Source organism: Mastomys coucha, unplaced genomic scaffold (genome assembly GCF_008632895.1).
Source record: "Mastomys coucha isolate ucsf_1 unplaced genomic scaffold, UCSF_Mcou_1 pScaffold17, whole genome shotgun sequence".
Lineage (NCBI taxonomy): Eukaryota > Metazoa > Chordata > Mammalia > Rodentia > Muridae > Mastomys > Mastomys coucha.
In genome coordinates this window covers 39342316-39355601 of record NW_022196899.1, presented here as the reverse complement: position 1 = coordinate 39355601, position 13286 = coordinate 39342316, and the positions used below count along the sequence as shown (strand labels likewise).

Genomic DNA, 13286 nt, shown 5'->3' with positions numbered 1-13286 from the left:
TCCATATTATGGGAAGGTACCAAACCCTGACACTATTACTGATAGTATGTTGTGCTTGCAGGCAGGAGCCTACCATGTCTGTCTTCTGAAAGGCCCAACCAGCAGCTGACAGAGTCAGAGGCAGATACTTAAACCCAGCCACTGAACTGAAGTGAGGGACCCTTATCGTTGAATTAGAGGAAGGATGGAAGAAGCTCAAGAGTAGCAGAACCCCATAGAAAGACCAGCAATTTCAACTCACCCAGACCTTGGAGCGCCTAGACACTGAGTTACCAACCAGGCAGCATACATGTGCTGGTCCTAGGCTTCCAACAAATATATGGCATAGGACTGCCTGTTCTGGCCTCAGTGGAAGAAGACATGCCTAATCATGGAAAGACTTGAGCCCCAGGGAGGGGATGGCTGGTGGTGTGGGGAATGTCCTCTGGGAGACAAGGGGTGGGGGAGGAATGGAATGAGGAACTGTGGGAGGGAGACTAGAAACAGGTAGTGGGGGACAACGGTGGATTTTAAATTAAAAAAAAAAAAGAAAGCAAAAAGAAAAGAAACAACTTATAGGAGCAGGAACCTTGCATAATTTCATACAGTGCCACAGACAAATGGGCAACAGAGAAGTATGATAGAAGGAAGGAGAAATGGCAAAATGGCAAACAGATAGGAGAAGCTCAGTAAAGCTAGGTATTCTCTGTATTCTCTACAGAGACAGCAATGCTTCCTTACCTTGGGGATGAGGCAGAGTACATCCTGTGAAGGTGTTTGACCTTTTTCAGCAGTACAGACAGCCTTTCTATTTCTATGGATTACTAAAGTGTCGGTCAAGTCCATGGGATCTTTCCCCTGTACCTGTGTATAGAAACATAAAAGAACAGAACACATTATGAAGTGGTATAAACAGGTGTCAACTTGGGCATTTGTTTTTCTTAATAAAGCATTTGTCATTTTTCTTTCCCCATTTCTTTTTGCAATGTAATTCCTTTTAGGAGAAAATAAATCAATTACAAAAAACACAGCTATTTTCAGTAAGTTCTTAAATTATGGCTTCTCACTTTTAGGAATCCAATTTCAAAACAGTTTCTTCGAAATATTTTTTAATTTATAATAGAATCAAAGAACATTTTCTGCAAAATTAACTTAGATTTGTTTTTCAAGCTTCTTAAATTAATGAGAGAAAAGCTCTTGTGATTTGAACATTGGAATCCCTCATGACTTTTTAAAACAAGGCCATTTGATTCAACAGGACTTCAAAGACAAGTGGGTAAAGATGCAAATTAATTTAATAGATAAGCCACCACAGGGTTGATTAGGGAACACTTACTGATTCCTCAGCTGATTATAAGATACATCCAATAATCTGGGGTTAACTTGAAATACAAAGACAACGGGTTTATTTTACAAGACTCTTGAGAATGAAAAGAGACTGTCAATGGCCACATTTATCTTGATAATCATTTGGAATGATGCATTAATAATTAAACCTTTGTGTTCTAAATATACAGACATAATAGCAGTGCACAGGATTTGACACTTCACAAACTCTGAACCCATTGAACCTTTTCAATTTTCAAATGTATAATATTGTGCATTTATTATGGTATCAGAGAGCTGAATAAGTAGCACACTGTTAGTTTTTGAATGCTGGTTGCTTACAGAAAATCCAGCATCTTGCATTACATGTCTTAGAACTAGAAATAGCCTCAGTGGGACCAGAAAGTGTAATATACATACTGAGATCTTGTTACTGAGATTAAATGAGGCATTCAAGGCTTGAAAATGGGGGGCAGTGCATTACCTAGGACAGAGACAATGAATTATTGTGCTGTACTAATTACATTTCTCACTGCAATGACGAAACAGCTGACCAAGGAGCTTAAGGAAGGAAAGGGTTATTTTTGTTCACAGATTGATGAACCCATCCCTAGCAGTGAGTAAAGTGAGCAATAGGCTCATTCTTGCTCAGGAAACAGATAGAAATGAATGCTAGTATTTATCTCACTTTACTTTTTAGATCACCTTGGGTCATGGATGAGTGTCTCCTCCTTAGTAAACATTTCTGAAAACTTCCACAGGACACAAAAGTGTGTTTCCATGGAAATTCTAAACCTAGGCTTCTTGGCAAAGAAAATTGACCATCACAGTACTCAAGATGGAAGACATTTACAAATAGATAAACCAAGAACAATTCTTAGTTCTCTTGCCTTTATACATTGTCAATACCTTAACTTTAGAGACTTGGAGTTTCTTCCTAATTTCTTGACTTTGGGTTTGGTTATATATTTTTCTGAAAATTTACATGTATATCAACCAGATCTGGAGCTTGAGGAGAGAATATTCAAGTCAAACCCCTCAAACCCAGGATTGCCTTGTCAAATATATACAAAGAACACTTTAGCTACCTATAAAAAGTAACTACATTTCCCTTAACTCTACAGAAAAAAACCCCTGCATTTTAGAACAGAGCACAGTGGATTACTTAATCAATACATTATATTCTTATATTATTTGCACCATGATGGACACTTATGGTATTTCCAATTTGAGCAATTATCAGGAAATTGATTCTTGGCTAAAATCTTATAATTTGTATTCCTTGTTTTATGGTTCTGGAAGGAAAATCTACCAAGCATCCTTACTTTGTCAGGTGATTTATATGATTTTGCTGATTTAGCTGCCATAAGAAGACTACAAGACTTTACTTTACTGATATCCTGTTTCTTTGAGATTCCTCTGAATATCATTCTAGCAATGGTGTTCTGCTGAGAAATTAAATCACCTTCCCAGAGCAACAGGTGGATCCAGTTTGTAGTTTTACTAAGATTTTGAAAGGATGGGCCTTGCACAATATAAATGGTATCTCTTGTTCTGAACTCTGGACTTTCACACACCTTTTCTCCCTCTGATGTGTCAGTTGTGTGGAGTATACAAATCTCTCACCGAATCTCTTCCATTTTAAAATATCAATCTCTTCTAATCCCTGTCTTCAGCCCTAGAGTTAAAAACTTATAGACATTCCCAATACTTATAACTTAAATACTTAAATACTTTAATACTTAAAAACTTATAGACAACTCCCAAAGGAGTTTTGTGAAAACTCCTTTGTTTATAGTGAATTTTGTCTTCTGGAGAAAAATCACTTACATTTATTTTCAGATGAAATGCAGAAGATATCCCATGTTCTGGGTAAATCTCTATGATTTTGTTTTCAGGATTTGGTTGCAATTAAGATCCCAAAATAGACATGTTTGCTTCCAAGTTCCTAGATGAAACAGAGGAACAATCAATGGAGTAGCACCTATCAGTACCCTCCAATGAATATTTGGAAGTATAATAACCTCATTTTGGAGTTTCTCTCATTCTTGTAACAGTTGTGAAAGAGTAGCAAGACATGAATTTGCATCTTTCAAATAGCAAATCTGCTCCACTAAATAGCATTCTGCCAGAAATACTGCATATTAGCACTTTTAATCTTTGAACTTTGCTTTTTCTGTCTCTCTCACTTCATGGTCCAAATGCCCCTACCACTGAAACTATGTCTTTATTCTCATTCTGTAAATGACTTAAGTAAATACTTTAAATTTTTTTCCAGTGGTGTTTAATTTATTAATTTGCATTCTGCAGTTTTCTATCTATATGGCTCTAATTTTCATATCTCTTCATTTTCCTTTTCTATTTTTTTGCATTCATTTGTTTTCCTTTGCACATTCATTTTATCTTGTGTAATTTTTTATAGTTCTATTTTCTTCTCTCACACATTACATCCCAAACACAGTTTTTCCTCTCTTCATTCTTCCCATATCCCTCCACATTGCCCCTCTCTCAGATCCCTCTTCCTCTGCTTCTCCTCACAAAAAGACCAAGTCTCCCATGGTTATCAACTGAACATAGCATAACCTTATAGGATGAAAGGTGCAACAAATTAGGAGAAAAAGGGTCCTAAGAACAGGAAATAGCATCAGGGATTTTTTCTTTCTGCTCATAATATTAGGAGTTCTACAAAAACTACACAACCATATCCATAACTTATATGCAGAGGACCTAGCTCAGACAGGGTCCTTGACGGTCACTTCAGTATCTATGACTGCTCCCACTCTCACTATGAGCCCTAATTAGCTGATTTTCTAAGCCATGTTTTGCTGGTATTCTTAACCCCTCTCTGACTTCCACCTCATGTTTTAGCAATTTTCCCTTGGCTCTACCTAGTATGTGGTTCTGGGTCTCTGTATTTGCTCCCATCAGTTGTTTGATGACTCCATTCTGATGACAATGGACTCAATGGAGTATTACTATTAAACCATGAAATTTGCAGGTAAATAGATGGAACTAGAGAAAATTATGCTGAGTGAGCTAACCCAGACCCAGAAAGATAAACATGATGTGTTCTCACCCAACATGAATATTAGTCATTAAGTAAAGATAATTATGCTGCAATCCAAAAATCCAAAGTGGCTAAGTAACAATGAGAGCTCAAGGTGGATATGTTTTCTCTTCATAAGAAGAGAAAGTAGAATAAATTTATGGTTGAACTTTAAACAGGTGCTGATGGGAATAGCAGGGATCAGTAGGTGTCTAGAGTGGTGATGAAGTGAGATAGTACTAGAAGAGATGACTGGAAATGGGATCATTTAGGGACAGTGTAGGAATTGTGCAATGGAACCTCCCAGAAATGTACATGAGTGGCCCTAATGAAGATTTCCAATCTTTGCTTGGAGACTTATAGCTTATTTTAAAGTGCAAATAAATGAAAACATCACACACCTAAGCTAATTATTTGTATCAATGTATATATGTAATAACATATAAAGAGCATGTATAGAAATAAAGTCTAAAAGCACATCTGCTGGGTTCATTTCTCATGGAGATAACATATGCTTCTAAAAATGTTTCTATATATTTGCTATCCTATTATCTGAATAATCTTGTCAAGTTAAGTTTTAAATAAAATGCTCCATTTTATAGATGAGAACAAGAGCTACAAATCATTGAAGTAATTTGAAAATTGTTACCGTGTCAAACATTCTTCTTTATCTATATTGATACAACATGATTTTATTTTTTAAAGATATCTGATTAATTTTATACTTTAGCTGAACTAAAACAAAAAAAGTGAAATCTGTGCACTAGTCAATGAACCATGAATGTCTCTCCTTGTAAGAAAGAATAAAGGTTCATACTTTGTTCATGTAATATTGAAAGAAATCCTACATTTAAAAAATGGAATAAATGTTGTAGTTATTTTAATAGAAAGGCTATCTATTGAAATAATTTTCCATATGATTTATAAGTTTCATGAGACACTTCTTATATTTTATTGTGTATCAAAGATTTAGATTATTATCTATAATCAAGAATACTTGATTAAATGTTGAGTGTTCTAGAATTTGCCTGAATTGCTTATCAATATGTGGGTTTGTTAGGTTTGAGATCACATACATGAAATTGAAATATTATAAAATATCCCCAAATAACTGAAGAGGTCATATTTAATATAACTTAGAAATAGTCACATAATTTTAGCTACTTGTGTTAATAAAAATGTTATGATCTGATCACAGGAAGGACAGGCTCCAGTCAGATTTAGCAAGGGCAGATAGCACTAGAAATAACCAAACGATGCGGGGCAAGCATAAGAATATAAGCAACACAAATCAAGGTTCCTTGGCATCATCAGAACCCACTACTCCCACCATAGCAAGTCCTGGACACACCATTAAAAAGCAAGATTCAGATATAAAATCACTTCTCAGGGTGATGATATAGGACTTTAAGAAAGACATAAATAGCACCCTCAAAGAAATACAGGAGAACACAGATAAACAGCTAGAAACCCTTCAAGAGGAAACACAAAAATCTACTAAATACAAAATAAACAAACAAAACCACTTTATATATTTATGTTCATTTAAGAAAATATGAGTAGTGATGTATTATTTTGAAATATACAGTTAATACGTTTGGAGTTATTTAAAATTTATATTGAGAAAAACATTTGTATTTTCAGTATTGCCATAGACAAGCATCTACATTGTTGTTTTATATCAAACAATTTTTATAATACTCATTTTTTATTATTATAATATTTTATAAATTTTAAAGAATATGACAAAAAAATTGTAGGTATTGAAGGGGGGTCTCTTGGAGGAGTTGGGGTATAATAGGAAAAGAAAAATGTGATTTAATTCTGTTTAATTAAAATATGTTTTTAAATGTTAACAAATTCAGATAAACTGAAATCATGTAACTTTTCTCATCATATTACAATAAAACTTAAAAAAAAAGAAAAAAGAAATGTTATGATCCAAAAGAGCAAATAATTAATAGTTGAATATGCAATTGCTATGCATCTAGTAGAGAGTTTCAATATGGAATACTAAATAATATTACTTACATATTCTTGCAATTCTGAGTACCATAAAATATAGATAGAATATCAATTAACAAATATGGATATATTTGTTACTGAAAAGGTAAAAATTTTTAAAAATCATGTTTTTACTGAGATTCAAATTTTACTAGTTTAAATCATTGAGTTAAATAACTTCGAAATTATTCATGTTTAAATAATGTTTAGAAAAGGGCAATTGAGATTCAAGAGATTCATATCATTAGAAAAATCTCAAATAATCTTAATTCATACATTTTAAATTTGCATATTCTTCTGATACTTTAGTGTAATAAATAATTATTTTCTAAAGAAATTTGTCTGATCCCAATGGAGACATCTGCAAAGCTTTCTACATCTTTGAATCCACATTTGAGGGTCAGCTCTTTGCTAAGGTATGATATCTATCACAGCTTTTTCATAATATATCCATTTAGCTAGTGATTTAAATCATGAATACTACATTCAAAATATTTATATAGTCTCTAGAAGTGTCCTTAAACTAGTTAGACTATGCCTGATAATATAATAATTTTCAACTAGAATATCACAGTACACATCTCACAATAGTTTTTTTTTCATTATACAATGTAATCCAGGTATAATCATGGAATAGTAGTACTTTTAGCTTTCTCTTCAATAAAAGTCACTCTTAAAGACAGAACATAAATGGTGTAAAACTTTAGTAGATCCAATAGTAGAAATCATAATGCAGTCAATATAAAAGTTGTCTATCAATTTTATCACGAGGAAAATATGAAGAACAACAGGTTGAAGAACAATGACTTGTAAGTGAGGATATCCCATTCCTTTATTCACCTTTGTTTGAGAGAAAACAATTGAGACTTTTACTGCCACACTGACCCCCATGATGGCCATCTATTTTGCTTTATTATGTGGGGCTGTTTGTCCTTTAGCAAGAGTGTTCATATATACACATACTCAGAAGGGTAGTGTCAGCACTCCAGGTTCTCCTGTTCATTTGCTTTAGTTTATTCATTCATACAGCTCTAAACTCTATACTGTGTAAATTTTAAATAGTAATTATAAAATAGGAATTATGAAGTTTTGTGTGTTAATTGCAAATGGGTAAATTAAAAAAAAAATAAAAGATACTACTGATATCACTAAATGGAGCCTATGGTATATTCACACATTTTTCTAACAACACATAACCTAAGTCCTTCCTATGAGCAGTTAGGAATTTCTTTACATAAATAGTGGTTACTATTTAGGACTATAAAATAGATTAAAAGATATAGGACTTTTGAAAAATGACTAGATGTAACAGGATTGAGTGTTTTTAATCTGAAACACAAAGAAACAGAGAAGAGGAATAATTTTTTAACCTATATTAGGTTGACCATGATAGGATGAAAAAAATTTATTTCTCCCCATTTTTTTATTAAATTTCAGCTCTAAAGCTACATGAATGAAAACTTAATTAACAGTTTAATCCGTGTAACCTCACCTTGAGCCTTTGAGAACTTAGGACTGCAAAAATCTTACAGGCTTCCAGAAGTTGAGAGATATAAATGATGCAGTCTATCTATCCATCTTTTATATATCTGTAGTATATCTACCATCTATCTATAGATCTATCATTTCTCTATCTTATATCATTTATCTGTCTATTATCTATCTATAATATATCATGTATACTCATCTGTCTATCATTTCATCCATCTTTCCATCAGTTCATACATCTTTCCATCAATCCATCTCCCTCTCTTTCTCTCTCTTTCTTTCTTTCATTTACCCATACATTTGAGGTTTCCTTTATTATGTTCTACTTTCTCCTTTTATTTTCAGGTTCCTGTATTTAAATTATTCCTCAAATGAGTACATTGGATCTAATACATATTCTCAGGATAGTTTCTTAAGCCTAGTTCCCTATTAAAGTAAAACAAATTATATTAACTTTTAAATTTGATACTTTTGTGGTCATATATAATGAAAACACTGTGTCATCATTCATTAGACTTATTTCCAGGGAGACTAGAGCATAGAAAGTGTTAGACTAACACTTTTAAGTGCAACAATTTATTTTGAAAATACTAGAAGCCATGTAAGGTGTACATTTTCAATCCTTTTATACCTCAGCTTCTCCACATTCAAAACAACAATCTTTTCTTAAAAACCTCATATCAGCTTAGTCAATACTCTGGCCTATTCAGTTATCCAGATGTGTCCACATAAGCCTTATAATTCCATATTACATCCTATTGTTTCAGGAAAAAATATTACTCTAGTGAGTCCATTGCCAATGTACTTAGTCATTTTTCTTCTGATCCCTATTAGTGTGATATTAGGTATTTAATATTATATATATATACATATATATATAACATAAAATATCGATTGTTCATTAGTGACTAAAATCTCTACTTTCCAAAAAGGCAAATGAATTTCATATTTAGATTCTGAACCACTTTAATAAGATTAATGGGAAGAAAAACCATGTTTGAAAGAAGCTTTCTAATTTATTATAATTTAAAAATACCTATTATTTAATTCCAGAGGGCACTGATTATTTCTTATTTTATTCAAAGTAGATGTTTTCATACAGTGTATTCTGATTATGGCTTCTCCATCCCCATTCCTCCTAGATAACCCCTGACCTCTTCATCCTCCCAACCCATACTTGATTTGCTCTTATTGTTTTTAAAGTTTTGGATATTATTGTCTTTAGCTTAAAGTTCTCTAGAAAAATCTATTTTCAGATTTTATATCCATTTGATTCTAAACTTTCATAGTCTTAGAGTATGGTTATATACCACTAGACATGTCAGGTGTATTTTTGTTTTCCAGAATGTACATCTCTGTGCAAGATGTGATTGTCTAGTGTTCATGATCCCAAAAGTGGACATATGGAACTGATGTTTGTAGAAAAGTTCTAGGAATGTAATCCTGTTCCTCTGCAAGATGTACAAATGTTTTTAAGTGTTATGTCATCTCTCCAGCCATATTCATGACTTTCTAGGTTTTATTTTTTCAACAAAATTCAAGAGAAAAACACATATAACAGTATTCCATTCTCTACAGAACTTCCTATCCTGTGTCTGGAGTAAGGAGGGTAACTTTGATTTAGGATACGTGAACTCTTCCAGATATTGACATATGTTGTAGTGATGTAGCAATATATCCTTTACTTTAGAATTTAAATTACATGAAATCAGAAATATCAATCTAATGCTAGATCCCCTGGGGCATGCTCTGCTGCACTGAGCTACAAGCTGTCCTCTAAGTTCCAGTGCTCAGTCACAGCTCTGATCACCTTCACTGTGCCTGATGCATCAGGAACATTCAATTTAGACCCCTTTCCCCCTGCCTGCAATCCCCTAATCGCCAGCTGGTTCAGGAAAATACAGATTAGACCTTGTCCACCCTTCTGCCTGCAATCCACTGCATATCCAGTACTCTGCAGCATGCCCAGCTGCCCTGAGAGGCAAGCTGTCCCCTGTAGGCCACAATTTAGTCAAAACTGTACCAGCTTTCACCAGTCCTACTGCACCAGAACTTCCAGGTTAAATATCTTACCACACAATCCCCCGCTTCCTGAATATTCTGATAGATATTCAGCTCTGTTGAGACATTTACTACCCACGGAGTTCCAGAGTTCAACCCAAGGCTGTCTACTTGAGGCGAGCAGTACCAGAAACATTCAGATTTGCCCTGCCTTTGGGAGACAGGCTACAGTAGGAACATCCTGAGACAACATAAGACATAAAGGACAGCATAAGAACATAATCAAGAACAATTACAATTTGGCAACTCCAAATTCCATCTTTCCTACTACAGAAAGACCTACATATCTTAGCATAACCCAAGCACAGAAAAGTGATAGTAAGTCCAATCGCATAAGGATTATAAAGGCCTTTATAGAGAAAATGAATGAATCCCTTAAAGAAATGCAGAAGCATATAATTGAAACTGTGAAGGAAATCAATAAAACTCTTCATGACCTAAAAATGGAAATAGAAGCAGTAAAGAAAAAAAAATTGAGGGGATTCTGAGTTGGGAAACCTAGAAAAGAGAACATTAACTACAGATGTAAACATTACCAACAGAATAGGAGAGACAGAAAAGAATCTCAGGCTTTGAAGATACAATAGAAGACATTGATACAGCAGGTGAAGGAAATGTTAAATCTAATATAGTGCTGACAGAAACATCCAGGAAATATGGTATAGTATGCAAAGACCTAGTAGTACCCTCAGAGCTCCCAGGGACTAAACCACCAATCAAAGAGTACACATGGTGGGACTAATGGCTCCAGCAGTGTATGTATAGCAGAGGATGGTTAAGTCAATCATTAATGTGAGGAGAGGCCCTTGGCCCTGTGAAGGTTCTATGCCCCAGTGTAGGGGAATGTCAGGGCCAGTAAGCATGAGGGGGTGGGTTGGTAAGCAGGGGGAGGGAGGAGGGAACAGGGGTTTGGTTTAGTTGTTGTTTTTTTTCTTTTTTCTTTTCTTTTATTTTCTTTTTTTTTATTTTTTATTTTTGAAGAGGAACCTGGGAAAGGAGATACTGTAAATAAAGAAAACATCTAAAAACAAACAAACAAAACAAAACAAAACAAAAAGAATAATAGGAAAAGAAGAAATTGAAGAATCCCAGCTCCAAGGATCAGAAAATATCTTCATTATACTCCTAGAAGAAAATTTCACCAATCTAAAGAAAGAGATGCCTATAATCATATGAAAAGCTTTCAGAACCCATATTAGATTGGGCCAGAAAACAAAATCCTCTCAACACATAATAATTAAAGCACTAAATCTACAGAATAATGAATAGTAAAAGTTGCAAAAGCAGGCCTATCAGAATTATACCTGACTTCTCATCAGATACTTTAAAATCCAGAAGGGCCTGAGCAAATATTGGCACAACCTGACAGAGCACAGATGTCAGGACAGACTACTCTAACAGCCATGATGAGTCAAATTTACCTAAGAGGTATGTACTTAACATACAACCCACTGAAATCAATAAAAGAATGAAATCAAGAGCTAGATCAGGAGAAAAATCAAGAAGATAGACACCCTTAGCCAAACTAACTAAAATCCAGAGAGACAGAATCTAAATTAAAAAATCCGAAGTGAAATGAGAGACAAAACAACAAACAATGAGGAAATCCAAAGAATCACTAGTTCTTACTCCAAAAGCCTATATTCCACAAAATTGGAAAATCTAAATGAAATGGACAATTTTCTTCACAGATTCCAGTTAGAAAATTAAATAAAAAAATAACAGGCAAACAATCTAAATAGCCCTATAACACCTAAGGATATAGAAGCAATCATCAAAATCTCTCAACTAAAACAAAACAAAACAAAACAAAACAAAAAAACACATTGCCAGATGATTTTAGAGCAGAATTCTAACACACACACACACACACACACACACACACACACACACACACAATGTTATATCAACACTCCTCCAGCTATTCTACAAACTAGAAACAAAAGGAAGATTTTCAAGTTCATTTTATCAGACCACAGACACCCTAATACATAAATCACACAAAGACTCAACAAATAAAAGAGAGTTTCAGACAAGTTTACTTTGTGAACATTAATGCAAAAATACTTAATAAGAAATTGCAGACAAAAATCAATAACACATCAAAAATCTCATCAGTTCATCACAGGGATGCAGAAATGGTTACACACACACACACACACATACATACATACAAACATACATACATACATACATACACACACACACACACATAAACACAGACACAAACACACACACCCATTAGTTTAATCAACCATACAAACAAACTGAAAGAAAAAAAATCACATGATCATCTCAGAAGGTGTTGAAAAAGCCTTTGACAAAATATAGCAAGGTTTCATGATAAAAATCTTGGAGACATAAGGGGTATAAGACCCATACATAAACACAATAAAATCAATATAAAACAAGCTGATACTCAACATGAAATTAAGTTGAGAAGTTTTAAAACAATCCCACTAAAATCGGGGACAAGGCTATCCACTCTCTCCATATCTATTCAATAAAATAAGTGATGTTCTATCTAGAGCAATTAGAAAACCAACAGAGATCAAGTGTATGTAAATTGGAAAGGAAGAAGTGAGAGTATCTCTATTTGCAGTTGATATGATAATATATATAAGTGGCCCCCAAAATTCTGCCAGAAAACTCCTATAGCTGATAAACTGTCTACAAAGTGGCTAAATATAAAATTAAGTCAACAAATCAGTAGCTTCCTTTATGTAGAGTATAAATTAGCTGAGAAAGAACTTAAGGAAAATACACCCTTGAGAATAGCCACAAATAATATAAAATATTATGGATTAACTCTAAACCAAGGATGAAAGACCTATATGACAAGTACTTCAAGTCTCTGGAGAAAGAAACTGAGAAAAATATTTGAAGATGGAAGATATCCCATACTCATTGATCAGTAGTATTAACATAGTAAAAATGGCCATGTTACCAAATGCAATCTACAAATTCAGTGAAAATCCCATTAAAATTGAAACTCAATTCCTTTCAGACTTTGAAATATAAATTCTCAACTTCCATGTGGAAAAATAAAAAAATATAGGATAGGTAAAACACTCCTACAAAATAAAAGAACATCTGGAGGTATAACCAACCCCATTTCAAGCAGTACTACAGAGATATATTAAACAAACAAACAAACAAACAAACAAACAAAAAACCCTGCATGGTATTGACTTTATATAAAGAGACAGGTTAAAAATTGAATAAAACCGAAAACCCTGAAATAAACCAACACCCCTATGGATACCTGATTTTGATGAGCAAAAACTATTCAAAAAGGAAGCATCTACAACAAATGGTACTTATCTAAGTCAATATCTGCATGTAGAAGAATGTGACTAGATCCATATCTATCACCCTGCAC

General features: G+C 33.7%; 1 long non-coding RNA gene across 1 annotated transcript in view; it reads right to left on the bottom strand.

Moving 5' to 3' along the window:
- Positions 1-726: 726 nt before the first annotated feature.
- The window catches only part of LOC116094827, a 44379-nt gene continuing 31819 nt past the window's right edge, over positions 727-13286 (bottom strand). The window contains exons 3-4 of the long non-coding RNA XR_004120342.1: positions 3136-3253; positions 727-843 (exon numbers count right to left, since the gene is read on the bottom strand). This is a non-coding gene — a long non-coding RNA (uncharacterized LOC116094827). The remainder of the gene's footprint in view (positions 844-3135; positions 3254-13286) is intronic.